The sequence below is a fragment of the Schistocerca cancellata genome, chromosome 2, assembly GCF_023864275.1.
Source record: "Schistocerca cancellata isolate TAMUIC-IGC-003103 chromosome 2, iqSchCanc2.1, whole genome shotgun sequence".
Classification (NCBI taxonomy): domain Eukaryota; kingdom Metazoa; phylum Arthropoda; class Insecta; order Orthoptera; family Acrididae; genus Schistocerca; species Schistocerca cancellata.
Window position 1 is genome coordinate 415,609,199 of NC_064627.1, and position 27,959 is coordinate 415,637,157.

Genomic DNA, 27,959 nt, shown 5'->3' on the forward strand with positions numbered 1-27,959 from the left:
AGATGTAGATGTAGATGAAGGCGATATGCATGTGGGCAGCATTTGGTTTACTGACGAAGCTTTTTTTACCTGGACGGCTTCGTCAATAAACAGAACTGGCGCATATGGGGAACCGAAAAGCCCCATGTTGCAGTCCCATCGTCCCTGCATCCTCAAAAAGTACTGGTGTGGGCCGCCATTTCTTCCAAAGGAATCATTGGCCCATTTTTCAGATCCGAAACGATTACTGCATCACGCTATCTGGACATTCTTCGTGAATTTGTGGCGGTACAAACTGCCTTAGACGACACTGCGAACACCTCGTGGTTTATGCAAGATGGTGCCCGGCCACATCGCACGGCAGACGTCTTTAATTTCCTGAATGAATATTTCGATGATCGTGTGATTGCTTTGGGCTATCCGAAACATACAGGAGGCGGCGTGGATTGGCCTCCCTATTCGCCAGACATGAACCCCTGTGACTTCTTTCTGTGGGGACACTTGAAAGACCAGGTGTACCGCCAGAATCCAGAAACAATTGAACAGCTGAAGCAGTACATCTCATCTGCATGTGAAGCCATTCCGCCAGACACGTTGTCAAAGGTTTCGGGTAATTTCATTCAGAGACTACGCCATATTATTGCTACGCATGGTGGATATGTGGAAAATATCGTACTATAGAGTTTCCCACACCGCAGCGCCATCTGTTGTTGAAAACTGTAACTACTGTAATTTCGAAAGTTTGTCCGCCTGAAAATGTACTGTTGTCCCAAGCATATTGCAACAAACGGTGTATTTCTATCGCTGCTCATTTATTTTTTATTGCCGTTTCAAATATACCGGTCATTTTTGAAACACCCTGTACATACAGTTCAGTAATTCTCATGACACTCTAAAGCTGCCTTAACACACTGCTCAAACAGTGACGCAGAACCAGTCGAAACTTTTAAGATCTTAGGAGTTCAGTCAGATTTCAGTCTTAGCTGAATAACGAACACTAAACTTAACAAAATGTCGTAGTTCAGGTACATTTACATTATGTGTGGTAATGTTACAGGTTCCGTGTTTCAACAATCTGAAAGTACCATACTTTCATTCGATATTGAGCGACAGAACAATTTCTGCGGAAAATCAAATCGCACAAATAGTATTTTCAAAGTACAGAAGCATATCATAAGATATATTGTACATCAGGTGTTTATTCTAGAACATCCTGTAAAGACCTACTCAATTCGGTGCATTCACCATTATTCCAAGAAACATATAGACATGAATTTCATTGCCGTTTCCAATGTTTACCTTTCTTCAAAAAATGGCGCAAAGGATGTACGTAATACTAGCACTTCAATGAATTGTACAAAAAACTCAGGTAGACCTATTCATAAGCCTGCTAGATTTAAAACTGCCTTTCCCTAAGTCCAATAAAAAGATCTTTAATACGAAACTGTTGATGTTTTGTTTGCACTGCTTCAACAGGTCCAGAGGATATGTGAATACGCTGCCGAACAGAACTGGAAACAGTAGTACAGAAAACTAATTCTAAAATTGTTGTTACAATGAGTAGAAAAATTGTTTAATACTTGCCTTGTGCTGTCGTAATATTTGTGGCCCCGGTCGTAGTCTTGATAACGTCTAGGGTATGATTTTTAGATTCGCCAAAATAATGCATCATAGTTTATTTCTAGTTCGTACATGGCAAACAAACAATCCACTTTGCTAAACATTCTTTGTCATCGCAAGATTATAAATCGTTTCAGGTATGTATACACTTAAAAATCGCGGTTTTGAACATTAAAAAAGCGTACATAGCGCACATCTAATTCAAAGTACGAAAAATGGTTCAAATGGCTCTGAGGTCATAAGTCCCCTAGAACTTAGAACTACTTAAGCCTAACTAACCTAAGGACATCACACACATCCATGCCCGAGGCAGGATTCGAACCTGCGACCGTAGCGGTCGGGCGGTTCCAGACTGAAGCGCCTATATCCACTCGCTCACACCGGCCGGCAATTCAAAGTACGCCTGTGCAACTTTAAAAAACATAGTCTGTTCTGCCCTAGTTCCAAACAAGAAGTTCCTTACTCCATTTCTAAACCAAGACATGCCCACTGTACATTCAAAACTAGACTGCCGTACTTGAAAGCGGTCCCGGCGGAGGTTCCAGTCCTCCCTCGGGAATGTGTGTGTGTGTGTGTGTTTGTCCTTAGGCTAATTTCGGCTAAGTAGTGTGTAAGCTTAGGGACTGATGACCTCAGCAGTGAAGTCCCATAAGATTTCACACACATTTGAACATTTGAACTTGAAAGCGAATCAAAGGCTGTCCAACTCTCTGGTGCGAAACACCAGTTACATATTTTGTGGCACGAAAATGCAGATCTTTCCAGAATAATTAATTATACAATTAAATCTGGTACGTACTTTTCTGCACGCTTCAGTTGACATTTACTAAGAAAACATGACTCTGTATATAAACAAAATTTGTAGAAATAAAATAATAGTATATTAGTGAATATAGTTTTGAAATGGAATTTTCGTAAAGTTTATGTCACATATCACATTATCTTTCTCCCTTGAAATTAGTTTTTATGAAAACGTTTAGTAGTTCTTTGTTTAAGTGATAGTGAAATGTTATTACAGATTTTGAAACCAAATGGTGTATAATGCAAAACCAATCCAAATACGGTCAATTGATACAAGTGTGATTTATAAGATAATTAACATCTCTAAATTCAGAGATAAAACTTTGTTACGAAATATTACAGAGCACATGAAGAGCATGAAATTTGAATAGATGTTTCCGTTCAATGCATCTGTCCCATAGCCCCACCCCTCATTCTGAACTTAAGATTTGTAATTTTAGGTAAAACAGCTGAAAAAAATGGAATCACAAATTTCATCTCTCAGGACTGGTATTGTAATCTACTACTGAACGAAGATCATTGTAAAATAGCTTCTTTGTACAGAGCTTATTAAATTTATTATAGGTAATGTGGCAAATGTGGTAAAACTTCGGACTGAATTAAATAACGTTCTGTCATGATACAGTTTCCATGCCAAGACAACATTTTGACGAAGTTCTAAAGTTAACGTTTTAACTTATTTCACAATTTATATTAACTCTGTAAAACAATAATATTTTGTAATGTTTAGTAATTTCATTTTATTGTATTTAAATAAACTGAGCATCTTTAACTTCTTTCCACATCACAAATAACTGCCTCCGATTCACGTGATGTAATTTTACGTAAATTAGTTATAGTTCTGATCACCTACAGTGTATATTGTGTCCAATACGGCTGATTTGGGTCAGTTCAATCAGCACCACTGTGCATGTTGTTGATTATCCAACAGTCGTACAAGATTAATATTATTATCGAGATGAGGTAAATAATAATCAATTCCGAAAAGCAATCAAGTTTGATGTTCAGCACGGAAGAGAAACACCTATGCTATATGCTAAACGCTGTCGTCGCCGACTATGAGCTACCATCTGTCGGTTCCCTAGTTACAAGACATTCCACCCCCTCACGCCGCTACGGGGAGTTTTTAATCCGATAACAAGGCACAGCGACTATTTGTTTCATGGCCAGTAAATGAGCGGTGTAATATGAGCCCTCGCCATCATTCGTCCTTAACGCTCTATCTGCGCGGCGCCGAACGTGCGAGAAACGAGTTTGTCATTCGGGAAGGAGGAATTATAGAGCCTGCGCAACCGCTGTGGAAATATTGCCGATGGAGGTTAAGCGGGATTTATTCGCGTGCGTTATCACCCGCCTGGTGTGAGCTGTGGCCGGTAGTGACACCTGGCGACACGCAGCCGAGTTAGCGCGCTCTGGCCTGCCAGATTATCGCTGCAAATCCCGTGACAAACGCCGGCGCACTTTTTACGGGCGCACCGGTTCGGTCGACGTACGTTGTCGAAGTGCGTGACGCACGGACAGCGCCGTGCAGCGCGCTGATCTCGAATATTTCCCTCGCCCGCGCTACGATAAACGTTCCGCATACCGTACGCTGAAATTTACTGCTGTCCTGTGACATACAGCTCATATCACACAATTCAGTTAAGCTGGAAGATTTTATTTTTCTCGATAGAATCTAACGCAGTAATTTAGTGTGGTTTTGGTTTAGGAGGTCCGGGCGAGTAAGAGATCCACCTGAAAATCTCTTTATGCCTGAAATGAAGCTAAGTGCCACTACCCTTTCTGGAAAGAGTGTTTCCAGCAACAGGCCATTAAATACTGACGGAAATAATTCCAACCAAGATATAGTTTACGTACAGTAATGAAATTACGGAAGTATGTTTGTATAGTAACGTATTTAAGTGATTAACGTTGCAATATTATACGAGAGGCGTTCTAAAAGTCCGTGGAAAGTCCGAGAGATGGCACCACCGGCGTGTATCGAGGTCATTTTTATTTAGTAGCATGCACACCAAGTTTCAGCCATATTGGTCTATTTCTTTGTGTTTGGCATTCGTGTGAATCTAGGAAGACGAGTGATTGTCACAAAATGGACGAAAAAGAATTTAGTGTGGTGATTAAACATTACTTTATGAAAGGCAAAACGCCTCAGAAGACTAAAGAGAAGCTTCATAACCATTAAGGTGACTCTGCACTTTTCATTAGAACAGTTTGTAAGTTGTTTCAAAATTTTCGGAGAGGCTCTATGGGCACAAGTGGTGCTGAAAGTTCTCGACGCCGTGTGGAGGTTACGATTCCAGAAATCATTAATAAAATCGATGATATGGTGATGGATGACAGAATAGTAACGGTGCGTGGGATTGCTAGTGCTGTGGGTTTCTCAAATGAATGGGTACATAATATTTTGCATAAACATTTGGACATTAGAAAGCTATCCGCAAGATGGGTTCCGCGATTGCTCACGCTTGACCACAAACGGAATCGTGTGAAGTGTTGCAAGGATGATTTGCAGCTGTTCAGGAAAAATCTGTAGGATTCGTCACTGTGGATGAAATATGGATACATTACTATACACCTGAGACCAAACAACAATCTAAATAATGGGTTACCAAATGAGAATCTGCACCAAAAAAGGCGAAGACCATTCCTTTAGCCAGAAGGGTTATGGCGACTGTCTTTGGGATTGGCAAGAGCTAATCCCCATCGACTATCTGTAAAAGGGTAAAACTATTACAGGTACACATTATTCATCGTTATTGGACCGATTGAAAACCGAGCTGCAAGATAAACGCCGGCGATTGGACTGCAAAAAAGTCCTTTTCCATCACGACAATGCACCAGCATACACCTCAGCAGTTGTGGTCGCAAAATTAATGGAAATAGGATTCCAACTCGTTTCACATCCCCCCTATTCTCCAGACTTGGCTCCCTCAGACTACTATTTGTTCCCCAACTTGAAGAAATGGCTGGTGGGACAAAGATTTTATTCAAACGACAAGGTGATTGCTGCGACTAATAGCTATTTTGCAGACTTGGATAATTCCTATTATTCGAAGGATCAACAAATTAGAACACCGTTGGACGAAGTGTATAAGTCTGAAAGAAAGGGGCCTATGTCGAAAAATAAAAGATGTTTACCTCAAACATGTAAGTAGTTTTTATGTTTGCACTAACTTTTCAAACACCCCTCATAGGTTAGTGCAAGTGCGAGAAAAGCCATAGCAAATGTGAAATGCTGGTACATTAATAACCGGTGTAACCGCCAGAATGTTGAATGCACGCTTACAAACGTTCATGCATTGTGTTGCACAGGTGCCGGATGGCAGTTTGTGAGATGGAGTTCCATCCCTGTTGCATTAGGTCAATGAATACAGGGACAAGTAATGTTTTTCGTGGTTGATGCACAAGGTGTAAGTGAACTGGGTCTATGCCGGAGACAGTTTGGTTGTAGGTGTCCACATGGCCCTCTAACCAACACACGGCCATCACTCGCACCAAGGCAGAACCGGCTTTCATTAGAAAACCTATCAGTCCTCCACTCAGCCCTCGAGTGAGGACTTTGGATCTTTTTTTTAATATCACGTATTTGATTCAGGATACAACAATAATCTTTTAAGTGACGTACAATACTATTAAAGCAACAAACCGCTGTTTCAGTGTCCTGTGTGTAAATCACGCTATAATCATACCAACTGTCAACCAGATGTCTATACGACCGTGTTCTGCGCGGAAGATGCCATTCTGGTCAACGGACAACCATGCCAACGATGACGTCAGGGCATCTATTTAACGAAGTAGTCTTTGCCGGGTAGTCCCACATCCACAACCACTGTGTACAGAGTCACAGAGGGTGCAATATGGCATACAGAAAATACCTACCAGACTCCCTGCGGTGAAAGGCCATAGAAAGAAAGGAAGCAGGACATTCGCAAACTGATTAGGCCGAATGGCTTATTGTGAAACGTTCTGTTGTTTCTCGGATGTGGCGACAATTTATAGGGATCGAAACTGTATCCTGAAAACCAGGACAGAGCAGACCACGTCTGACTGCAGAAGAGAAGACCGTCATTTGGCTTTAAAGGCACAACAATACCGTCTTAGTACTGCACTGCAAGTGGCATGTGAGCTCACAGCATCCGCTGGACGTATTGTATCGAGGCAAACGGTGTACAGAAGGCTTTGAGAGAGTGGCCTTTATTGCCAGAGACCTGCTGTATGTCTACCTCTGACGCGTCTTCACAGAAGGGAACGTCTAGTTTGGCGTCATCAACACGCCACCGGAACGGTCGAAGAGTGGACCAATGCTGTTTTCACAGATGAGTCCCGATTTAGTCTGCAGAGTGATTCTCAATTAATTCGCATCTGGAGTGAACGTGGGACACGATTTCGGGACCCAAACATTGTGGAAAGGGACCTATATCGAGGAGGATCCCTTATGTTGTGGGCAGGGATTATGTTCACTACTCGAACCGCCTTCATGAAACTGTACTGGTGAATCGGCAAGGTGCAGCTGCTGTTAGGTGTCGTAACGAGATCTTGGGACCTCATCTGCGGTTGTTGCAAGTTGCTGTGGACCCAGACTTCATACCGATGGACGATAATTTTCGATTTCGTAAGAGGTTGGGTTATTGATGTTTTATTGGACACGGGAGATACAGTACGCATGACGTGGCCCGCTAGCGCTCCCGATTTGCATCCCATGGAGAGTGTCTGTGATACACTAGGGAAACGACTTGCATCACGTCAGCATCCACCAACCCATCTCCAAGACTGCGAGCAGCTCTGCAGGAAGAATGGGCGTTATCGCCTCAACATGAGGCTGGTGACGTCATTCACAGCATACCCCGCCGTTGTCAGGTGTGTATTGCTGCCAGAGATGGTCACACCCCATAGTGACCACATTAACCAATTGCTGAAATGTGTGTGCAACTCCTTTGTCTACCGTTGTGCATGTCGTAGTCGTTTATGTTATGTATTCCTTAAATCGTTTTTACGTTATTATCACCTGTATATACTATTTTGTGGAAAAATAAACGCATCCTTGCAGAATTTCCGTGTGTTGCTTTAATTTTGGACACCAGTGTATATATTATTGTATACTGCTTCAAATATTTAAAAAAAAGTTTAAAGTGTTAAGTTACAGACCTGCAGTAGACCGCTACTACCCTATATAATGCATTTACATGGTAGTTAAGTAGATGATATGTACTAGACGGAGTCAGTGACTCCCAGTTTGAATACAATGTCATTTTACGTTCAACATTTTCTGATGAAAACAGTTTTAAAACCGCTGAAACCATAGACAAGGTTTATAAACCTGTATTTGCAACTGGTTGGCTGTCATTTCTAGTGCACTGAAGCTATTTGACGTTTAAGTAAATGTCTACAACTCTGTTTGGTAAATTATGCTCCTGTTCAAATGCCATACACGGCAGTGCCAATGAGCGCTCCGGCCGGTGTGGCCGTGCGGCTCTGGGCGCGTCAGTCTGGAACCGCGAGACCATTACGGTCGCAGGTTCGAATCCTGCCTCGAGCATGAATGTGTGTGATGTCTTTAGGTTAGTTAGGTTTAAGTAGTTCTAAGTTCTAGGGGACTGATGACCTCAGCTGTTAAATCACATAGTGCTCAGAGCCATTTGAACCATTTGAACCAATGAGCGCTTCCTCATGTGACTTTCTGAGCGCGTCAGATAGTCGCTGTTACAAGAAAAATTACATTCGTGGCACACTCGACGCCGGTAATGAATGTACTTAATGACAGGAACTGGGCAAAGAGCGAAAATTATATCATTAAAAAACAGACGACGAATTTATAGAATGTGTAGAGTACTGTAAAACAAATACGTTTGATAAAAAGTCATTGTAAAGTAATTACTAAAGAGAGGTATGAACAGCCGGCAAAGGAGGATATATCTGAAGCTCCCATACGCGTAATGATACGGTGATATGTTTCTGAGAAATGCGTATGAACCGCAGAGAGAATGAAATACATCCAAAGTCAATAGAAAAAAACGTTAAACGTTGGCGCGATGTCGACTAACTCGCTTCAGAACCTGTACGTACGACAAAAATTGGCCGGGTGCGATCAGGACTCACACTGAGGGTTTCATGCAAACTTAATTATGCACGTAGACGGTTCGGCCATTTTTGAATGTTATCGGCACTGATACTGATCAGATACCGGTCCTAGTGATCCCATGATTTTCGAGGACGTTTCAATTTCAGTAGTACAAATGTAACATAAACTCACGCACTAGGTGACCGTTCTTGTAGTAATCAGCACTTCTACATACAGGCTGACAGTGTCGCAGTGGTAAAAATCAGGCAAGGAATGAGTTTATGGCTCACATGACGTGTTTCTATTCTGCGTATATTTGTTTCCCATACAACTTGAAACGCCATATCTTCGTGCAGTAATACCTTGTAGATATTTGATGAAGGATAAATTCTGAAACGCGTCACATGAGCAATAAAGTCATTTCTTGCCTGATGTCTGACTCCTATCACTGCGACCCAGTCGTCCTAAATGCAGAACTAAAAATTGTTTTAAGCTTGACAGCGGGTAAAAAAGTGACTAATGAAGTATTTTTTCGTATGATACAATTACAAATAACAATTTTAGGAATTTTTCCTGTACTTGTAGAGTCAAACTTTGGTCCTTGTCAAATTTCAAAAATGTAGGTCAACATGAAGTACCCCCCATGGGTTTTGACGAGTGAGGTTTGCGTATATCAAAATAAGTGACATAAATGGCTGTACCTGTTGGTTACAATGACTCAGAAGTTAATGTTTATGATGCCGCCAAGAGTCTATAGCAAGAGTCTATAGACCTTAGTATGGGACAAATTTCAACTTGATTTGTCTACCTAGTCCTGAGAAAACAGTGTCTTCGCTGACCAAACAATGTACAAAAATTTTTTTATTCGTGTGACATAGTTACGAAATTACAGTTTCCGGAATTTTTCCTTTGGTTGTACTACGATACATTCCATTTTGCCAAATTTTATGATTCTACGCCAACGGGAAGTACCGTATAGGTTTAAATGAGTGAGGAGGAGGAGGAGATTAATATTTAACGTTCCGTCGACAACGACGTCATTAGAGACGAGCACAAGCTCTGTTTAGGGAAGGACTGGAAAGGAAAAAGCTCATGTTCTTTCGAAGCAATCATCCCAGAATTTGCCTTAAGCGATTCACAGAAATCATGGAAAACCTAAATCTGGATGGCCGGACGCGTGTTTGAACCGTCTTCCTCACGAATGAGAGTCTCTTGTGCTAACCACTGCACTACACTGCTTGGTATTTTGATGAGAAAGTGCGAGTATCAATATATGTGACATAAATAGCCCTAGGCCACAGTGAGGGCCATAAATTTTAACGTGATACGTCTACCCGTTCTCGAGAAAAAAGGCTCTTACAGAATGGATGAACAGTCAGATAAAAAAAATCGTGTGATACAATTACAGATTTACAATTTTATTTGTACTGTGAAACCTTCCTTTCTGTCACATCTCTTGATTTTGGGTTAACGGGAAGTACCCCGTAGGTTTTGATGAGTAATGTACCCTATAGGTTTTGATAAGTTGGAAGTATTAAAATATGTGAAATAAATGGCCGTATCTTTGACTATATTGACTTACAGACTTAAATGTCTTACACCACTAGGAACCATAGATCTCAGTATGTGACAAATTTCAACTTGTTGTATCTACCCGTTCCCGAGAAAAAGGTTTTTAACAATCGAACAGACGGACAGACAGACTGGCAACAAGCGTTCCGTTTTTATCGAATTCGGTACGTAAGCCTAAACTGCGTATAAAATCCTACAGAACTGTATTCTTTTTAGATTCTTTGGATAGCTGATTAGGAATCCGACGTTGGAATTACAAAATTCAAAATGTCAGAACCAATTTGGAGGATCAAAAATTATAAATTTAGCGGATTCGAGTAAAACTTCCGGATAACGTATTGCGGGTCGCTGATGACGAATTATAAGTCGCAATCCCCGTATCGAAATTATTTATTCGATATTTTACATTTTTGATCATAGGTTCGTTCGTCGTGTAATTATTGCCTTCAGATAGGCCGCTGTCGGGTTGTCCACTGGGAGATGGTTCGAAAAGCAGATCTTTTACCTAAGATGGCATTTGGTTATCTTGTTCAATTATTTTCGGGACTTTCGATTTGGGTGGGTCCCAAGATGCCAGAACCAGATGAGGTAGACATGCATTGTTATATCACTGGATTTTTGTGTTGTATCCGGGAAGTGTAGAATAAAGAGTGGAGGCGTGAGTGGAAAAACAAGTTTAATCTCTCAACTGAAGTTCACACAAGACCTGAATACAAACATTGTCAGACCTGAGAGTCCCTGTCGCAGTCATACAACACTGTCACTTGAAGTCTGTATACGGCCGTAGTAACAAGCAGCGAGTCAGAACACTTGCGAGACTACAGTCTGACCTCGCACTGTTTTCCGTAGTAGGGCGTGCGCTTATGACTAGCCCGGGACCGCAGGAGTACACAGGCACATTGATATTCAGTGTAACCACCAGAATGTTGAATTCAAGCATACAAACGTGCACGAATTGTGTTGTACAGGTGCCGGATATCAATTTGGGAGATGGGAATCTATGCCTGCTGCACCTGGTTAATACAGGGTCCAAATGGTTCAAATGGCTCTGAGCACTATGGGACTTAACATTCGAGGTCATCAGTCCGCTAGAACTGAGAACTACTTAAACCTAACCAACCTAAGGAAATCACACACATCCATGCCCGGGGCAGGATTGGAACCTGCGACCGTAACGGTCGCGCGGTTCCAGACTGAAGCACCTAGAACCGCTAGGCCACACCGGCTGGTCATACAGGGTCCGGTAATGCTGGTTGTGTATGACGCTGGAGTTGTCGTCCGATGATGTCCTATATGTGCTCGACTGTAGCCAGATCTGGTGACTGAGCAGGCGTAGGCAGTATGACAGCGACCTGTGGAGTGTGTCGGGTTACAACAGTGGTATGTTGGTGAATGTTATCGTGTTGTAAACCACCCCAAAAATTCTGTTAACGAATGGCAGTAAAGTAGGTCGGATCACCAGAATGATGCACAATTTTTCAGTGAGAATGCTGTCATGTGAAATCGCACCGTAAAACCAAGCGCAGGTCCAGTGTGTCTATCACGCAGAGACGTTGGCCTCTTTCTAACGAAAACACGGCCATCACTGGCAATGAGACAGAAACAGCTTTTATCAGAAAACACAGCAGACGTCCAACCTGGCCTCCAATAAGTTTTCGAGTGGCACCACTCGCAAATGGGAGTGGCTTGGGGTCAGTGGAATACTTGCTACAGGGCGTCCCATTCGGAGCTGACATTGATATAACCGATTTGTATCAGTTTGTTGTGTCACCGTGGTGTCAAATACGGCTCAAATTATTACGGCAGATACAGTACTATGTGACAGAGCCCTACACCGAACACTATGGTTTCCCACTCGGCAGTGGCCGTCCGCAGCCTAGTCTTCTTGCGACTGTACGCTCTCGTGACCGCCGCTGCCAGCAATCATATACTGTGGCTACATCCCTGCCTAGCCTTTCTGCAGGATTGCCGAAGAAACATCCAGCTCCTCGTAGCCCTACTACACGAACTCGTTCAAACTCTATGAGATGTTGAAAATAATGTCTCTTGCCATACAGGCATTCCTGACTCGCCATCTGGCCACGTCCAATCTCAAAGGCAACTATCGCTCATAACCGTTTCAGCAAGTATTTCAGTCAAGACTGATTTGCATCCTTGTAGTGGCGCTAATAGCAGCATTCTTAGCAACTGGCTCAAAATTGGATTAGACATCAGTCAGCTGTAGAAACGCATCTACGAACATTCGTTTATGTCGCACGACTCCTCCCTGGTGTTGCGACTTTTTACCGTCAGTTTCTTTAATTTCCTATAGCTCATCTGCCCAGTATCTCTATTTATTAAGATGAAATTGTTGCACTCAAGTACACTTACATTATAATTATTAATTTAATATAAGGGGCGATCAAAAAGTTTCCGTTTGAGGGCGTTGCTGCAGCGTATATGCAACGTAGCGCGATTCACTTGCGGGTACGTAAGCACCGATATGCAGGCAAGGGATCAGTGTGGCATTCGTGTCTTTCCGACCTGAGTGCATTAGATGTGGAAAAGTGATCTATGGCGACGTTTTAACAAATGCGTCCTAATAGGCTGAAGTTCAAGACATTAGTTAGGAAGAATCAATACGCAAAGAAGTGGGATACGGAAGTACTAAGGAATGACGAGATACGTTAGAAGTTCTCTAACGCTATAGATACAGCAATAAGGAATAGCGCAGTAGGCGGTACAGTTGAAGAGGAATGGACATCTCTAAAAAGGGCCATCACAGAAGTTGGGAAGGAAAACATAGGTACAAAGAAGGTAGCTGCGAAGAAACCATGGGTAACAGAGGAAATACTTCAGTTGATTGATGAAAGGAGGAAGTACAAACATGTTCCGGGAAAATCAGGAATGCAGAAATACAAGTCGCTGAGGAATGAAATAAATAGGAAGTGCAGGGAAGCTAAGACGAAATGGCTGCAGGAAAAATGTGAAGACATCGAAAAAGATATGATTGTCGGAAGGACAGACTCAGCATACAGGAAAGTCAAAACAACCTTTGGTGACATTAAAAGCAACGGTGGTAATATTAAGAGTGCAACGGTAATTCCACTGTTAAATGCAGAGGAGAGACCAGATAGGTGGAAAGAATACATTGAAAGCCTCTATGAGGGTGAAGATTTGTCTGATGTGATAGAAGAAGAAACAGTAGTCGATTTAGAAGAGATAGGGGATACAGTATTAGAATCGGAATTTAAAAGAGCTTTGGAGGACTTACGGTCAAATAAGGCAGAAGGGATAGATAACATTCCATCAGAATTTCTAAAATCATTGGGGGAAGTGGCAACAAAACGACTAATCACGTTGGTGTGTAGAATATATGAGTCTGGCGATATACCATGTGACTTTCGGAAAAGCATCATCCACACAATTCCGAAGACGGCAAGAGCTAACAAGTGCGAGAATTATCGCACAATCAGCTTAACAGCTCATGCATCGAAGCTGCTTACAAGAATAATATACATAAGAATGGAAAAGAAAATTGAGAATGCGCTAGGTGACGATCAGTTTGGCTTTAGGAAAAGTAAAGCGACGAGAGAGGCAATTCTGACGTTACGGCTAATAATGGAAGCAAGGCTAAAGAAAAATCAAGACACTTTCATAGGATCTGTCGATCTGGAAAAATATAAAATGGTGCAAGCTGTTCGAGATTCTGAAAAAAGTGGGGGTAAGCTATAGGGAGAGACGGGTCATATACAATATGTACAACAACCAAGAGGGAATAATAAGAGTGGACGATCAAGAACGAAGTGCTCCTATTAAGAAGGGTGTAAGACAAGGCTGTAGCCTTTCGCCCCTACTCTTCAATCTGTACATCGAGGAAGCAATGATGGAAATAAAAGAAAGGTTCAGGAGTGGAATTAAAATACAAGGTGAAAGGATATCAATGATACGATTCGCTGATGACATTGCTATCCTGAGTGAAAGTGAAGAAGAATTAAATGATCTGCTGAACGGAATGAACAGTCTAATGAGTACACAGTATGGTTTGAGAGTAAATCGGAGAAAGACGAAGGTAATGAGAAGTAGTAGAAATGAGAACAGCGAGAAACTTAACATCAGGATTGATGGTCACGAAGTCAATGAAGTTAAGGAATTCTGCTACCTAGGCAGTAAAATAACCAATGACGGACGGAGCAAGGAGGACATCAAAAGCAGACTCGCTATGGCAAAAAAGGCATTTCTGGCCAAGAGAAGTCTACTAATATCAAATACCGGCCTTAATTTGAGGAAGAAATTTCTGAGGATGTACGTCTGGATTACAGCATTGTATGGTAGTGAAACATGGACTGTGGGAAAACCGGAACAGAAGAGAATCGAAGCATTTGAGATGTGGTGCTATAGACGAATGTTGAAAATTAGGTGGACTGATAAGGTAAGGAATGAGGAGGTTCTACGCAGAATCGGAGAGGAAAGGAATATGTGGAAAACACTGATAAGGAGAAGGGACAGGATGATAGGACATCTTCTAAGACATGAGGGAATGACTTCCATGGTACTAGAGGGAGCTGTAAAGGGCAAAAACTGTAGAGGAAGACAGAGATTGGAATACGTCAAGCAAATAATTGAGGACGTAGGTTGCAAGTGCTACTCTGAGATGAAGAGGTTAGCACAGGAAAGGAATTCGTGGCGGGCCGCATCAAACCTGTCAGTAGACTGATGACCAAAAAAAAAAAAAAAAGGACAAACGTGCTCTTATTCCTTTCTTGGCTGTCGAAGGACAAATACCGGAGCACTGGTGGATATTAATCGAAGAATCAAGAATGTATATGGGGCAGCAAGGCTGTCAAAAACTACGACAAGGGATGCTGCTTCTTCATGATTAAACGCAACAACATTCCGCAAATGTCGTAAAGCAGAAGTTAGGCCAACTCAGGTGTGCGACACTCGAGCTCCCGCACTATAGTGTTGACCTCTCCCCATGCGGAAGTCCCGCCTTCGGTCTCTTAAAATGGGCCTTGAAGGGTCGGTAATTTCTCTCGGATGTGAATATGCAGCAGGTTGTTAGAGACTTCCTCACGCTGCAGGACATGGTATTTCACCTACCTGCTATCTTCAACCTGATGCGTCGATGGGATGATTGCCTCAATGTTCACGGCGTTATGTCTGTTTGCATACCGATTTTGGACTGTTCGGCCTTTGAACAGATATTTTCGATCACCCCTTATAATATCATTTTTAGCCAAAGTCCATCACTACCTAAAAATTGGGCACTCAACTTAGTCCATCAGCACAGCTTCTACACCTGTTTGTGTAAATACTTCTCCTCGATGTTCTAAACTTGGGGGATTAAAATTATTCATATGGTGAAGATCGCTAAAGTATGTACTTTAAGGTTAGGAAGTATTAGTCGAATATGTATATTTAATTTTGTGGATGTCAACAACCCTATAGTTATGGTAACAACGAAAACTGAATTATAGTGACAATTCAAGCTCATCAAAAATGTCACGGTAAAGACCAACAGCCTCATGGCATGCATTACAATGGTGCACAAAAATTGTCTACTGACTGTCAAGTATCACTTTTGTCTGTGATATAGTCCTATCAAACAATACCTCTTCAGTTTCTACTGGAGCTTTATACACCATGTAACCCAGGTGCGAGCAGACGGCGCTCCGTGAGCGCGAGCACTCTGGCCGCGCTCTTGCCTAGCGGTCTGAGCGTAGTGGTAAGGAGAGGCGAGGGGGCAAAGGAAAAACACGGCTGCATCTGGACCCCGCTAGCGTGAGGCTCTCGCGTTGTCAGACGCCAAGCGATTTTCTGACAGTACTGCTTGCGTTAAATTAGATTTACGTTCTGCATTAGGAGTACTATGGCGTCTACGCACTTGTTACAACAATAAACATTGGAAAAGCCTCTCTTGCTGGCCGAAGTGGCCGAGCGGTTCTAGGTGCTACAGTCTGGAACCGCGCGACCGCTACGCTCGCAGGTTAAAATCCTGCCTCGGGCATGGATGTGTGTGATGTCCTTAGGTTAGTTAGGTTTAAGTAGTTCTAGGGGACTGATGACCTCAGAAGTTAAGTCTCATAGTACTCAGAGCCTTTTGATCCATTTTGAAGGAGAAGCCTCTCGTTCAGGGCCAAATGGGAACTTCCTTACTTTCCGTATCGTCCAAAGACCAATCAGAGGGAGTAATATGCCATTACATTGTTATGAGCTGGAAAAACATTTGGTGTAATGTCATTGCAACACCAACCACAAAGATGATACGATGCACTTCTTTTCTGACGAACAACGATGAATGCCGGTTGAACTGGAGGCGGCCATTAGGGAATAAAAGAGTTAACTGTACGTAGAGTGCTGACAAAATCTTTTGTTTTTGACACCACAAATTACTGGATTTTTTTAAAGTGTCTCGATGCAAGGGGAGAATCATTTGGTAACAGTTGTGGCAGACAAGACTGATGCAGTCAAACAAAACTTAATCCAGTGGAAAAATTTAATTCATGATATCAGATATTTCCCATAATGTAAGACAATCATTTGTGAATACATTAAAAACAGCCGACCAGTTGCAAAGGATAAAGTAATCTTTACCTAGGTTTCGATAGATTTAAATCTATCTTCTTCAGAAGGCGGCAGTATTACATTAACATGGAGTGATATGTCATTGCCATTTTTACAAACATCTCCATAGCTCTATTAGTCCAAATAAAATATAGCCCCGAGAATAGGGTTTGTCAGATAAATAAAATTAAGTACATGGTAGTTGGAGAGCGCATAAGCAACTAATGTAATACTTCCGCCTTCTGAAGAAGATAGATTTAAATCTATCGAAACCTAGGTAAAGATTACTTTATCCTTTGCAACTGGTCGGCTGTTTTTAATCTAATTACGTGGAACCGTTGCTGTTACGCAGCTATGTTTAAAATAATTTGTGAATACGTTTTAGTAAATAGAACATTTCATCATGTTTTATCAAGGAAATTGCAAAGCATTGCATGACTGAAGATGGGTTTCGATTTATTTGTCAGGTCGTTTTCGCTTTTCGCTGCTAATGTACATAATTACTTTCGAGTGGCAGATGTATAGTCGAGCATGCAGCTCAAGGACCTTTTTGTCCACTCTAGGAATTTACAAGACTTTTACAGAATGTTATACGAAGAACAATACCCTCTACTGCACAGGCAAGGAACTAAAGTTATTTCAAAGATTGGTTCAATAACATCTTCTATTATGAAACTGACGAAGTCCCGTCAACGTGCCTAACTCCGTTTGTTGACTAGAGCACGAACCATATTTCTAGAATTACTACAGAGTCTAGAATCTAAATGTATGTAAGTTTATAAAAGTCAGAACGTAATCTTAAATATCTGTATTCATTGTTTATTGTAGTTCTGTTCACCATATTATCACTATGTAATGAATTTATTTAATCGAGTAATCGAAGTGCTTTGACAGAAAAATGAAAAGTTGAAAACGGGCACACAAGATAAACGTCTGCTTATAGAAGTATTCTGCAATATTCGTTCTTACAAATAGCTGCACTGTGTTACAAACAAGTTTTCCTAAGTTTCGCGTGTGTGTTGCCTTCAGCAAACAGCTGTGTCACTCACGGCTGCTCAGAACAGCACACTGGTGGGGAAGCTGGAGCACTCTGCAAACTCGCTCTCTGAGTGCAAATATTGGCTAGGTCTGACCTAACCCCCTAGGGAAGAAATCCATCATGGGATCGTTCAATACGGTTGTGTCCTACTATTCAAGGTGGAGTCATTATGTCGAATTAATCAGCCTATAGTAACATTATGTTTTTCGGGAGTTCCACCAGTCCCTATGTCTTGCAGTATAATTCATTTGAAGTTACACGGAAATCATACTGAATATACACTCCTGGAAATTGAAATAAGAACACCGTGAATTCATTGTCCCAGGAAGGGGAAACTTTATTGACACATTCCTGGGGTCAGATACATCACATGATCACACTGACAGAACCACAGGCTCATAGACACAGGCAACAGAGCATGCACAATGTCGGCACTAGTACAGTGTATATCCACCTTTCGCAGCAATGCAGGCTGCTATTCTCCCATGGAGACGATCGTAGAGATGCTGGATGTAGTCCTGTGGAACGGCGTGCCATGCCATTTCCACCTGGCGCCTCAGTTGGACCAGCGTTCGTGCTGGACGTGCAGACCGCGTGAGACGACGCTTCATCCAGTCCCAAACATGCTCAATGGGGGACAGATCCGGAGATCTTGCTGGCCAGGGTAGTTGACTTACACCTTATAGAGCACGTTGGGTGGCACGGGATACATGCGGACGTGCATTGTCCTGTTGGAACAGCAAGTTCCCTTGCCGGTCTAGGAATGGTAGAACGATGGGTTCGATGACGGTTTGGATGTACCGTGCACTATTCAGTGTCCCCTCGACGATCACCAGTGGTGTACGGCCAGTGTAGGAGATCGCTCCCCATACCATGATGCCGGGTGTTGGCCCTGTGTGCCTTGGTCGTATGCAGTCCTGATTGTGGCGCTCACCTGCACGGCGCCAAACACGCATACGACCATCATTGGCACCAAGGCAGAAGCGACTCTCATCGCTGAAGATGACACGTCTCCATTCGTCCCTCCATTCACGCCTGTCGCGACACCACTGGAGGCGGGCTGCACGATGTTGGGGCGTGAGCGGAAGACGGCCTAACGGTGTGCGGGACCGTAGCCCAGCTTCATGGAGACGGTTGCGAATGGTCCTCGCCGATACCCCAGGAGCAACAGTGTCCCTAATTTGCTGGGAAGTGGCGGTGCGGTGCCCTACGGCACTGCGTAGGATCCTACGGTCTTGGCGTACATCCGTGCGTCGCTGCGGTCCGGTCCCAGGTCGACGGGCACGTGCACCTTCCGCCGACCACTGGCGACAACATCGATGTACTGTGGAGACCTCACGCCCCACGTGTTGAGCAATTCGGCGGTACGTCCACCCGGCCTCCCGCATGCCCACTATACGCCCTCGCTCAAAGTCCGTCAACTGCACATACGGTTCACGTCCACGCTGTCGCGGCATGCTACCAGTGTTAAAGACTGCGATGGAGCTCCGTATGCCATGGCAAACTGGCTGACACTGACGGCGGCGGTGCACAAATGCTGCGCAGCTAGCGCCATTCGACGGCCAACACCGCGGTTCCTGGTGTGTCCGCTGTGCCGTGCGTGTGATCATTGCTTGTACAGCCCTCTCGCAGTGTCCGGAGCAAGTATGGTGGGTCTGACACACCGGTGTCAATGTGTTCTTTTTTCCATTTCCAGGAGTGTATTTAAGGACGAAAATATTTCTGCATCTGCTTCCAAGTTAAGGCCGCTAATAGGGCGGCTATTGTAAATTAATATGGCGCGCTAGATAAAAAGCTCGTGGATTCGAAACCTGATTGAGTTCATTTCTTTCTTTCGACACCAATCGGAGAAGAGATGGTGGTGTAAAGTGGCTTTCTAAAACCACTTGCGTAAATGTCGCGGATTAAGTCTCACGTTTCTCCTTCACCTCTCGTAAAGTTAGGACATTGTTGGCGGGGATCCTACGTCGGATGCAAGTGACCCAGGTGAGTGTCAGCTTATTCTCCCTGTCTTTTCCTTTGATTCCGTGCACATTCACAACACTGTGGGTCTAACACTATATTGCACCACCACTCTGTCACATCACACGCGTACTTCATAGCTGCTACCATAACAAAAGAGAGAAGAGAGGGAAACGACGACAAATCACTTCTTCTGAGACCTCGCCCTGGAATGCACTTAAAATATTCACAATTTCTACGGTGTGCCTAGCACTGTGACTTCGGATTCGCTTAAGGTGTGGGATTATTTTATTATACTCGTATAATGGGGTATCGGCTCTTTCGGACATGTCTGAAAGGACAGACACCACTAATGTAATTAAGGTGATGAAGGCTAATGATCACTTCAGTGCAGCTGCACAATTTCTACGGTGTGCCCAGCACTGTGACTTCAGATTCACTTAAGGTGTGGGATTATTTTAATATACTCGTATAATGGGGTGTCCGCTCTTTCGGACATGTCTGGAAGGACAGACACCACTAATGCAATTAAGGCGATGAAGGCTAATGATCACTTCAATGCAGCTGCACAATTTCTATGGTGTGCCCAGCACTGTGACTTCAGATTCGCTTAAGGTGTGGGATTATTTTATTATACTCGTATAATGGGGTGTCCGCTCTTTCGGACATGTCTGAAAGGACAGACACCACTAATGCAATTAAGGCGATGAAGGTTAATGATCACTTCAGTGCAGCTGCACAAAAACATCGAACTCTTATGGAAGTCGACTAGATGCCGCGAGTAAGGAGGCTAATGATCAGGGGCACTACATCAGAAGAGTGTGGTATAATCTGAGAATTTAGGTCTGACGGGAGGTGGACTAGGATAGCCTACGCGATTATGGTAACCAATGTGTCTGGATGACGTAGTGCTCAGCGCATCTGGCTAGTAAGTAGAAGACAAGGGTTCGAATTCCAGCCTGTCCCTTTGATACAAATTAATATCCAATAACTACTAATGTCTTTAATTCCTATGAGTGTGGGATTATTTAGCTAGTGGCTGGTGGGGCTGTCGTCAACCTTGTGATTCTGAACCGAAAGGGATCGACTCCCGGTCGGACCACGCAATATTTTAGTCACTCCTTAAATCAGTGTTTACCTTTCAAATTCGTGCATATGCACCAGGAACGACAGTTTATGTTTCCACTTTGAACTACAGCTCCAATTTCTCCTACAGGATTTCTGCGGTAGGCCTAAGACGTGTAAATCGCCGAAGTCCAATTGAAAGCCTTAAAAGAGGCTTTGAACCACGTGCAGTTATTATTGTTGGTTTATAAATGTTGATACGGTATCAGTACGTGACGATGAAAGAGGAAATCAGATCGTACTGAGGTCGTCTCTACAGAAAGGTATTGAGCATACACCACTGCACATACGAAAGACAAGAACTAAGCTTGCCTCGCAAACGGTACTCTGGTTACGCTGCCCTGTGTTTCCTGAATGGGGACAAATGTAACGGCCACCGGACGTGAGTCCCACGGCTTAGACTTAAGCCTCGCCGTCGCTGCAGTACCGGCCGGCCTTATTGGCGCGCGGAGAATGCAGTGCAGCGCAACGAAGCAAGTACTACACGGTTCACGAGAACACGTACTTTGCGCCACCCAGTAGTAGAGTAGCCACACGAACCTCAATTATCTAACTGTTGCACGATGCTACCGGTCGCCGATGATCGTTTCGAATGTAACACTGGCTGCTGACTAAACAGATAATGACTAACAATGCTTGATCTGCCAGAGTAGCTGCACATGTTAGTGCGAAAACTTCCAGGACGGAGACGGCTGCTAGCCACAGATCGAAACCGCTTGTTGGATTAACGAGGGGGCGTCGGTGCGCTGAACCGGCTGAATTTTTTTTTTTCTTTTTGTTGTTTTCCAGATCACACTAGGTGAACATCGGCTGGTTTCTGTGCTCCGACTTGGCTACGCATTAAGCAAACACGTAGAACACTTTCTCACTCTTGCACGGAGAACTTACTCTATACCCCGATGTGTTAGGCACACTGTTGCTGCCCTGGGGTGTGAATATAAGACTAATGACCCTAGTTGTTTGGTATGTTTAAAACAGCAGCAACAGCAGCACAGCATGTCCGATGACAACTGGACAATCCTGTTATCAAGATATAGTGTAGAGCTTTTCGTCTAATGAGCATACGCTGACGAACAAGTATTTATTTGCTCGGTAAATGCTCGCAACTATACTACCATGGCACTGCAGGACGTACAATTTCCTCAAAACAAAAATGATAGTGACAAAATACTCTGTGCGTTATTAAAGGGGGCGAGAAATAACAAATATTTTAACTTTCTGCTACATAAATTTTCAAAAGACAGATTAATAGTAATGATTTACGAAGTTTGGAACCCAGTTTGTCATTTCCGCATAGCTTCACTTCATTTATAATATAAACGTTGCGTATGGGAATAGAAAGTTCTCGTTGCCGTACAAACTACAGTGACTTGAGCGAGAAAAGCCTGGCTACATCTGCTTATATCTAGGTTACTACACCGAAGAGCCAAAGAAACTGATACACCAGGCTAATATCGAGTAGTCCCCCCCCCACCCCCCCTCCCAAGCACGCATAAGTACTGCAGCACGACGTGGCAAGGACTCGACTAATGACTGAAGCAGTGCTGGAGGGAACTGACACCATGAATCCTGCAGGGCTGTCCACAAATCCGTAAGAGTGCAATGGGGTGCAGACCTCTTCTAAACAGTATGTTGCGACGCATACCAGAGATGCTCAATAACGTTCATGTCTAAGGAGTTTTATGGCCAGCGGAAGTGTTTAAACTCAGAAGAGTGTTCCTGGAGCCACTCTGTAGCAATTTTCGACTTGTGGGGTGTCGAATTGTTCTGTTGGAATTAAGTCCATCGGAATGCACAATGGACACGAATGGATGCAGGTGATCAGACAGGTTACTTGCGTACATGTCACCTGTCAGAGTCGTATCTAGACGTATAAGAGGTCTCATATCATTCCAACTACACACACCCCACACCATTAAAGAGCCTCCACCAGCTTGAACAGCCCCTGCTGACATGCAGGATGCATACCCGTACACGTCCATCTGCTCGATACAATTTGAAACGAGACTCGTCCCAGCAGGCAACATGTTTCCAGTTATCAACAGTCCAATGTCGGTGTTGACGGGCCCAGGCGAGGCGTCAAGCCTTGTGTCGTGCAGTCATCAAGGGTACACGAGTGGGCCTTCGGCTCCGTAATCCCATATCGATAATATTTCGTTCAATGGTTCGCACGCCGACACTTGTTGATTGCCCAGCATTGAAATCTGCAGCAATATGCGGAAGGGTTGCTCTTCTCTCACCTTGAATGACTCTCTTCAGTGGTCGTCTGCCCCGTTCTGGCCGGATATTTTTCCGGTTGCAGCGATGTCGGAGATTTGATGTTTTACCGGATTCCTGGTATTCACGGTACACTCGTGGAATGGTCGTACGGGAAAATCCTCACTTCATAGGTGCTGTGTCCCATACCCTCGTTCAAACTCACTTAAATCTTGATACCCTTCCATTGTAGCGGCAGTAACCGATGTAACAACTGCGCCAGACACTTGTTGTCTTATACAGGCGTTACCGACTGCAGCGCCGTATTCTGCCTGTTTGCATATTTCTGCATTGGAATACGCATGCCTATACCTGTTTCTTTGGCACTTTAGTGTATATAATTCACATTTTGACTGGGTCACCAAGAGTGCGAGCACAACAATGAAACATGTGACTAAGAACGTCGAAGTTTATTACAATCACAGTACAAACACATTCAATAAAATGTCATTAAAAGATTATGAATTTCAGCAGGCCTACAATGCTGACAGGTTTAACACATTACTCATAGTAATTCTCCCCATGTAGACCTAAACCTCGAAAGAAAATTATCAACATCGTAAGTTTTGAAACTCCCTGGCAGATTAAAACTGTGTGCCGGATCGAAACGCGTACCCGGGACCTTTGCCTTTCGCGGGCAAGTGCTCTACCAACTGAGCTACCCAAGCACGACTCACGACCCGCCCTCACAGCTTCAATTCTGCCAGTACCTCGCCTCTCACCTTCCAAACTTCACAGAAGCTATTCTGTAAACCTTGCAGAACTAGCACACCTGGCAGAAAGGATATTGCGGAGACATGGCTTAGCCACAGCCTGGGGGGATGTTTCCAGAAAGGGATTTTCACTCTGTAGCGGAGTGTGCGCTGATACGAAACTTCTGGCACACAGTTTTAACCTGCCAGGAAGTTACATACCAGCGGACACTCCGCTGCAGAGTGTGAATCTCATTCTGGAAACATCCCCCAGGCTGTGGCTAATCCATGTCTCCGCAATATCCTTTCTTCCAGCAGTGCTAGTTGTGCAAGGGTCGCAGAACAGCTTCTGTGAAGTTTGGAATGTAGGAGGCGAGGTACTGTCAGAATTGAAGTTGTGAGGACGGGTCGTGAGTCGTGCTTGGGTAGCTCAGTTGGCGTCGCCTTACGGCACGCTAGCGGCGCGGGCGTCTTGTTTACGTCCTCGACACGCAGCTCGCTCGCGGGGTTGTTTACGTTATTCTACTGTCTTAGCGCGCTACATTTCCCTCGAAAGAGAATGGCTTATGCCCACAGAAAATCGACACTGAAGATTACTTTGCAACTGAATATGCCCGACGAAAAGCACTTGAAATCGAACAGTTTACCAGAGATGAAGTCAAGATTGACTGCAACGATCTTGTTGGCATCCACCTATCGATAGTGAGCAGTGTGGTATACGTGAAACGGGTAAACTCGAAGTGGTCTTAAGTTCCGTCACTCTGATGGACACATCGGTGACGTAACTGTGGAACATGCGGAACTTGGACTGGAGACGATACGTGTATTTGAACTCCCTTTTGTGGTATCTTCAGAGATAATGGTATCCTCTTTCCGCCCATGTGGAAAGGTGATCAGTCATACAGCTGAAAAGTGGGTTCAGTTCACTACATACCCGGTTCTCAGTGGAGTACGACACATCCACATAGAGCTAACCAAACATGAGCCGTCCTACTTATATATTGGTGGCTGCCGTGAAATTACTATTCATGATGGCCAGCGCAAGAGATGCTCGGGATGTTGCAAAGAAGGACACCTACGTTCCAGCTGTCTTCAACGCAGAATCACACAGTTACGGCCTGGGCACCCTCTGACCACGACTACTCCAACGACGCTACCGCTGACGTTTGTCGCAATTCTCCATAACGACCCCCGACAGCGATCACCAATGGCTCCTACTACTGCCACATCGTCGTCTCCGGTAATGCCTCACGTTGTTGCTGACGCACCAACGCCCTTGCCTCCTCCTCCTGACATGTTAGCAATCTCGAGGACAGGGGATGGCCCTTCACTCCGTGGTTGTGCCCATCGATGCTTTGTGCCTGAACATCCGGATCCCCAGGCGTCTTCGGACACTGAAGATCACGTGCGCAAGCAACGATCGCCGAAGAGACGTCGGAAACGGCGGATCACCCTGTCTGACACCAGCAGGACGCAGTCTCAAGCAGATGAGGATCACAACTATCAAGATTTTCCCCCGATGGACAATTACGTGGTGGAAGCACCAGTCTGCCCCCAGTCGAAGGTACAACCTTCTTTGCCTGCACCAGGTGCTACACTTATATACGTTGAACAGCAGCTGAGCCAACACCACTCTTCCACCGCCTTCATGACGCCGCCTCCGGACTTCACAGGTACTCCACTGGACGCTCACCATCCACGTACCTTTGCGTGGTCTGACATTGTAGACTTCGAAACACCACCGTTGTGACAGCAGCGAATGCTGCTGCTCCAACCCACGACTGCTAATCGACAGGGTTACTCGACGGGGATGTGCAGCCTGCTGGAACAACGTTCCTGTTCGCTGCTGCTCTTCGTGCCTCCGTGAGCGCCCCAGTAGTACCAACTACGCAACATGCTTACAGGATTGGCTCCATCAATGTAAACACCATTGGCACCCCTCTCAAACTACAATTGCTCCGTGAAATGTTGAGGGCGTCGGACCTCGATGTTGCCCTTCAGCAGGAAGTTCGCCTGACGACGTTTCCTAATATCTGTGGCTATGTTTCCTACCTCATTCCGTGTTTTGACGATGGCAGTGAGACAGCTGTTCTTTTAAAGGAAGGCACTGTGGTAAACTACGTTGTTTACCTACCATCGGCTAGGGGTCTTGCTGTGACTTTCCACGGTGTTCGGATCATCAATGTTTACGCTGCATCGGGCTCGGCCAAGCGACGGTAACGGTCGCGATTCTATTCAGAACCGGTCGCTCCTTTGTTTGTAGGCCGCTACAATCATATTATTCTTGGCGGCGACTTCAATTGTGGATTATCCCAGAAGGACAACATCCCCATTTACCACATGCCAGGAACTCAAGCTGCTCGTGCATGAACTGAACCTCACCAATACTTGGGACCGTGTGCATGGTGATCGACCTGGATACACGTACGCCACCAGCCATTCAGCAGGTCGTCTTGACGGTGTCTACGTTTCCCAAGGAATCGTAACTGCCACGTTTGACGCTGAGTTATGGTCTACCGCCTTTTCCGACCATATCGCCTACATTTGCACTGTTTCGCTCCAGAGGCAGAAGGTGTGGCGCGGTCGAGGCCTTTAGAAGCTGAATGTCGCCCATCTCAAGGATCCAGAATGCAGGCAGGTCGTAGAAACGACATGGAACAAGTGTGTGAGACGCCTTCCAGCGTATCCTTCAACACTTCGGTGGTGGATCGACTGTGCCAAGCGTGCTTTACGTCGTTCGATGATTAATTACGGTCGCGACAAAATGCTGTGGCAACGACAGACCATGAAATACTATTTCACAATTTTCCAGGAACTTTCAAGCCATGTCCCCCTCTGTTCAACGACAGGTTGTAATTCAGCGGATTAAGGCGAAGATAATTTCTCTTACGCGACACCGCCTTGAAGGCACAATAGTACGCGCAAGATGTCACGATTGTGTACTAGGAGAGCCCCGTCCAAGCATCATATTATCCGACAGAAGAATCGGTGTCGGAGAAAGTTGGTCACCACCCTCGACATGCTAGATGGTCGTCGATTGATGTCCCAGAAAGACATCGTAAAAGCCTTTGTCGATCACTACAACGAGTTTTATGCAGCAGAGGACCAGAACATAGCGGTAACGACTGATGTCCTCCGTTCCTTGACAGGTACTCTGCAAGAGGCTGCTGCGGAGATCCTCACAGCGGCAATTACGACTGATAACGTCGCCGATGCTCTTCATAAGGGTGCTGCAAACAAAGACTGGTTCCCGCTGGAGCTTTACCGCACATTCCACAACATCATGGGCTCACGCTGGACTGCGATGTATGAATAATTGATGAACACTGATCTAACCCTCCCACCTGAATTCGTAGAAGGCTTGCTTACCCCAGTCCCAAAGCCATCGGGAGGCCAGGGAGTTGGACATTATCGGCTGTTGACCACGTTACATTGTGACTTCAAGGTTTTTACCCGGATTCTTGACGCTCGCCTTCGGCGCATCATCCCTCAAGTTATTTCTCTGGATCAAACGTGCTTTGGTGGTGACAGTAACATTCAGACGCCACTTAGCGATTACCGTGACGTCATAGCCCTGGCCACGACCTGTCGAAGTCGCAATGCCTTAGCGACAGTGGATTTCAACCACGCCTTTTGATAGAGTGAGTCATGACTTTCTAGAAAACGTACTCCGATGGATGTCCTTTCCCCACAGGTTTATACACATCGTCCTGGGGCTCCTCCGAGATGCTACGGCGCGAGTGCTGGTCAATAGCCGCCCTATTAATGTCATGCGGTCGGTCCGTCAAGGATGTCCGCTGTCGATGCTGCTTTTCGCCATCGCCCTTGAGCCACTGTTACACGTTTTGAGGAGCCGGTTGACAGGTATAACACTGAGCAGGAATACTTTCATCTGACGTGGTGTTCTTGATTCTCTCAGAGGATGAAGTGCGAGAGGTACTGTCATGGATCAACCACGACGGAACTGTTGCGGGCAACCGTGTGAACCAGACGAAATCTAGTGCCAAGTCCGTCGGTAGAGGTCTTCCAGAAAAGAGAGTGACTCGATTGCCATTAGTGGACAAGTTCAAATGTTTTGGGATCACCTTCACGCGTAATACACAGCGCACGATCTCATTTAACTATAAATGCCTGCTTCAAGTTATCCACACGGACATTCGTGGTAACCTCCTGAGAGCGTTGGAGATGTTACAAAGGATGGAATTAGCTGACACTCATCTAGTTTCGCGACTACCCCATTTAGCACAGATTTTACCGAAGCAAAAGGCAATGGTACACAAACTTCAGGCGGCATTCGGCTACTTTGTAA